This window comes from Sinocyclocheilus anshuiensis, unplaced genomic scaffold, assembly GCF_001515605.1.
Source record: "Sinocyclocheilus anshuiensis isolate Anshui unplaced genomic scaffold, SAMN03320099.WGS_v1.1 scaffold104, whole genome shotgun sequence".
NCBI lineage: Eukaryota > Metazoa > Chordata > Actinopteri > Cypriniformes > Cyprinidae > Sinocyclocheilus > Sinocyclocheilus anshuiensis.
Window position 1 is genome coordinate 14755 of NW_015554050.1, and position 5575 is coordinate 20329.

Here is a 5575-nt window from a genome sequence, read left to right on the forward strand (position 1 = left end):
ACATCTTATGCACTTCTGCATTTGAACAGAACGGTGACTAGAACATGTGATAACAGCATTAACAGCAATCATAGGCTACAGTGCTTCGATGGATGGATAACTCTAGAATATCCTGCACTTAAACAACTAACTCAAAAGAAAGAAAGGAATAAAAAAGAAAATGCCTGGTTTATTCTTTTTTATTCAGATGAATGTTTTCAATGGTGATTGAAATTTAATTGCACTATTCATAATATATTTATACTGGGCAATTTATAACATATGCCTACATGATTATTCTATTTTTCTGAAATAAAATGCACAGGGTTACGGTAAAAAATACAACTTTCACATGTATCTGACTGACAGATAAACTGTATGCTGTTATTTCAGTGTTGCTGCTAATGTAATTATTTTATCAAATAATTTTCTACATACATTCAGTTCAATTAAATCAGTCAGAGCTTCAATGCTGAACTTATGCACCCTGGAGCAACAAATAATGATTTAAATGAGCATTAAACAGATGTGAACATGAACACTCACCTGATACAGTCAGTGTAACAGCAGCACTGATGTCTGATCTCTGTGAGTCTGATCTCTCTCCTCTACAGCTGTATTCACCACTGTAAGACTCATCAGATGTGAAACTGAACTCTGCTGTTGTTGGATATGGATATGGATAGAAAGTGTATCCATCTTTAAACCAGCTGTATGTCCACTGAATGTTTCCTGCTCTCTGTATGTCACATGTGAGAGTGACTGTCTCTCCTCTGAACACACGCTGATCTGGAGTCACCTTCACTACAGGTTTTGGTCTCGCTGTATTAATACACATATGAGTAGATATTGATCGTCTACAGTATCATTGTATCAATCACTGTTATGAACTCAAAACCTCCTTGTGAGAACAACACTGCATTGTGGGCAAATAAACATCAAAGAACTACAAAACAATTCACATTTGTTAAATTTACTGCACAGTACCTTGAGTGAGTCCAGCGTGGAAGAAGGACATCAGCACTAAAAGCAGAAGAAACAAGGATATGATGGATTTTCGTTCATTCAACAAAATGCAAATCACCGAAACTTGTCTATTTTAGTTTATTTTACATGAACTGAAAGTGTCTTTCTGTGTTTGAATAAGCAACATCAACATCACGCACACAATGAGGTCACAGGACTGGTGAACTGATACGAGAGTCGATTCACTGATGGATTCACTGCTGCCCAGAGAAGCACTTTCAACCACTGAGATTCACAACATTCAACACATGACCATATTCTCATCAACCAATGTGATGCCAGTTTCTGTAGTGCTGTCTGTTTAGCTTTTCAATGCTCGTTTTGTTTTTATATTTGTTTTGCTGTCTTTGTATTTTTGTTTTTCTGTTTGTGTAACTATACACGTCCCAAATTAATATTGTATTGTTTCCTCTGTTTGCTTCACCTGTTTATTTGCTCATTTTTCGTAAAACATGAAAGATGCTATTGAAATATATCAAATGTAGAATCGTGCAATTTTCATGCCAGTAACTATAGACAGGTTTGGATGGTAAGTGTTTCTCATGTGGATGTCTGTAAAAATAAATTTACACAACACCTTGTGTTAAAACTCATGGATTCGGATGGCGATTTATTCACAGATGTGAAGCGAGTTCTGTGATCCTACGAACCCAGGAACGCGCTGCTCATGTGGCTAGTCACATGATTGTCTTCTGTAAATAAAATTAATTTATTTACCAAAAGCATATTTTAGAATATATATAATCCTAGTTATTATTTGATTATTTAAATCATCTGTTAAAAAAATAGGAAAATAGACACAATATATAGTTCAGTCATGAAACTCTAGATGGCGCAGGCGATGGGTTGTTAACGTAACCGATGATATTCAGAGAGTTAATCGACTTGGCACAAGCTGATTGGTTCATGCTGCGGCCAGTGAGCTTACTGCCTTGCATTTATATGGCTGGCTAGCATTCACTTGAGATACCCTCCACCTTCCCCAGCTCCACCTGTATAGATCTGCTACGGGTTATTTTATATGCTATTTGTTTAGCAGCAGTATGTCTTAAATACTCACGGCACCGTATCGCCATATGCATTGGCAGTAGCAAGTTCCTGTTCTTGCTTGCAGCAGCAGCAGCAATAATCTACAACTACAGCAATAACCAACAGCAGCAGCAATTCAGCAGCAGCAGCATAGCAGATCTATTCCGCCAAGACCAAATACATTAACATTGTCATATCCATCACCATGCTAAAATTTTCTGAGAGTTGTCATGATTGAACTATAGTTGTATATAATTATACGCAATGTACTGTATATAACTGTATATAATACACATTTTAAAACTGTATTGCATACCTGCTGCTGCCATTATAAAGACCCATTTTGAATGTTTACGTGATTTTCTTCTCTTTCTGCTCCCACTCGCTATGGTGGAGCCAGGGCCGTCCTTTGGGTGGTGCAACTGGTGTGGCCCCACGCTTTGAGGAAGCAGTTATAAAATGTTGTTCTTGTAAATACTTTTTAATAAATATGCATGGAAATTACAGCGAAGTACAACAATTACCATACGGTGTTCGTCAGTGGTCAAAAATGATTTAAACACTTAATTTTAAATCTTGTAAACTCAGAGATGTGGATTCAGACGGCAATTCAATTACAACACGACCCTGGTGTTTGTCAAAAACATTAGGTAATTCGGCCAAGGATTTTTACGCCGGTGGTAAAGGGGAAAAACCCTGACATTCTGGATTCGGACAGCAATAAAATCACCGACTACCCCTTGTAAATGGTGAAAATAACTTGCGTCCCCATGAGAAACAAGTACTGTCCGAATACGGCTCATGACATAATTATATCACATTACACAAAAAGTCACTTTTGTATTAAGACACTTGTGAACACGTTACATGCAGCAATGTGGTTAACCTTTCTCACCACCGGGTTATTCACTCGAACAAAACAAGCTACAAAACTCTTAAACAAATGAGGTCAAAGTGTTTGAGATGCACTCAGCCTCACTTCCTGTTTGACGTTGGTACCATCAACATATTTGTGACTTTACAGTAGCCCCAAAAATATGTTCTCACATAAAGTATATTTTAAATGAACCAAACTCAGTGCAGTTAAAGTGAACCAGAAAAGAAAACTGCTGTAGGTGACCTCAGTGCTTTCAGTGTTCACAATGCAAACAGGCTGATACAACATATTCATATTTGCAGTATATCAAAACAAGTGGCCTTTATTTTAATGAAATATAGCACAAGCATCAATAAAAAAAACATTTCACAAAATAAAACATGATAATAAATATTTTGTATAATAATTATATTTTTCAAACTGGAGTCCAGAGACTTTCTGATAGTCAAGCATTAGTGGAACATGTTTATGCTAATTTCTAAAGGTCTATAAACCTGAGTAGAACTTGACTTCAAACATCTACTAAAAATGATGTTGAAACAACCTGGTAATAAATGAGTGAAAAAGTGTCTCAGAAAACAGAAGTTAGTTCTAAAAAAGCTTGAGCATCATTTGCTGGCACTTGGTTGGACATGTTGTGTCTAATGCAATGGAATTCATACATTTTTAAAGGGATAGTTCACCCAAAAAATGAAAATTCTGTCATTAATTACTCATCCTCATGTTGTTCTAAACCAGACCTTAAACCTTCGTTCATCTTCGGAACACAAATTAAGATATTTTTGTTGAAATCCAAGAGCCGAGACCCTTCATAGACAGCAACGTAACTACCACGTTCAAGGCCCAGAAATGTTTATGTGTATGAATACTGTTTTATGTAGCTACAATGTGCAACTTCTTCTGCTCGTAAAGAAGGTGCAGCTCATGCAGGTTCTACATCAGAACGCCGGCTCCTGCTTTAGAAGCATCACACGCATGCGTTGTGGTACTCTCATGAATGTGCATTAAAGACTGACACAGAAGAGAAGAAATGGTTAAATAAAGTTATTTTAATTTTCTTTGCACAAAAAAGTATCCTCATAGCTTCATAAAATGACGGTTGACTATTTTAATGATGCCCTTACTACATTTCTAGGCCTTGAATGTTTCAGTTCCCTTGCTGTCTATTGAGGGACAGAAAGCTCTCGGATTTAATCAAAAATATCTTAATTTGTGTTCCGAAGATGAACGAAGGCCTTATGGGTTTGGAACGACATGAGGGTGAGTAATTAATCACAGAATTTTCATTTTTGGGTGAACTATCCCTTTAAGTGGCATGCGTTGTGGTACTCTCATGAATGTGTATTAAAGACTGACACAGAAGAGAAGAAATGGTTAAATAAAGTTATTTTCATTTTCTTTGCACAAAAAAGTATCCTCATAGCTTCATAAAATGACGGTTGACTATTTTAATGATGCCCTTACTACATTTCTAGGCCTTGAATGTTTCAGTTCCCTTGCTGTCTATTGAGGGACAGAAAGCTCTCGGATTTAATCAAAAATATCTTAATTTGTGTTCCGAAGATGAACGAAGGCCTTATGGGTTTGGAACGACATGAGGGTGAGTAATTAATCACAGAATTTTCATTTTTGGGTGAACTATCCCTTTAAGTGTGACTTAGCTGTCCAAATACTTTAACATATACTTTAACTTGTCATCACATTGAATCTGAACAATAAAGAATACAATTTGCAGTTGGCGCTGATAGCCTTGTGGGCAGTGTGCCAACATACAGCGCCATTATTGTGCTAATCCCGACACGAGGACCTTTTCCGATCCACCCCCCCCACACACACACACTTCTCTTCCTCTCAATTATTCCCATCACAAACCCTCCAACACACAGCGCAACCTGTTGAAATTTATCTTCAACTGAATACAACATATCAGAAACAGAAAACAGAAGAAAGTGTAGAAGGCAGCTAAACTCAGTTCCTGGAGTTCTGCAGCTCTGCAACTGAGTTTTGCACCCCAGGTATAGAATGTATTAAAATACTTACAGAGAATGACAGGCAGCGCACTGGACCCCATACTGACACATTAATAAAAATAACTGCTGTCCGGTGTCATCTAAAACAGACACTTCCTGTTTAAACCGTCATTTCACACTTCAAGAAGAGATGAGGGAGGAGACGAATTTTACAGAAATAAACGAAGAAATAGGAAGAAAAAGAGATTCATTCTAAGATATTTAGCTTCTTTTCTTAGTGCATGCAAGTTGTTGGAGATCTGTTTCTCTACTTGAAAAGAAGTTCTTTCAGAATTGTTCTGAAACTTATTTTGTTCATTCACACCCACAGCTGCACACATTAAGATTGTAGGCCTTTACATGTAATGTGAGTTATGCTTTCAGCTGTACTTTGCAGCTGAAGTGCAGTTCATTCTGGTGAGATTGTGAGGAGCTCTCTGGTCTCGGTGTGTCGTCCAAAAGCCTTGCCTTCAACATAGACGACAGTAGGCAGCTGCAGTCAAGACGAGTGGAAAAGAGCTGCAGAGAACGAAGCAGAAGTAAAACCAACAACTATTAGCTCAACGCCACCACTCGCTTAACACTTTTGTTAGGCCTCTTAAAGGCCAGACTGAAACCTGACATTTCACCCAAATTTTAAAAATTCTGTCATTAA

General features: G+C 37.4%; 1 long non-coding RNA gene across 1 annotated transcript; it reads right to left on the minus strand.

Moving 5' to 3' along the window:
* Positions 1-531: 531 nt before the first annotated feature.
* Positions 532-4980, minus strand: LOC107668465 (uncharacterized). The gene is made up of 3 exons (XR_001631898.1): positions 4952-4980; positions 967-1002; positions 532-801 (listed from the first exon to the last, which is right to left on the minus strand). It is a non-coding gene; the product is annotated as an uncharacterized LOC107668465 (long non-coding RNA).
* Positions 4981-5575: the final 595 nt, after the last annotated feature.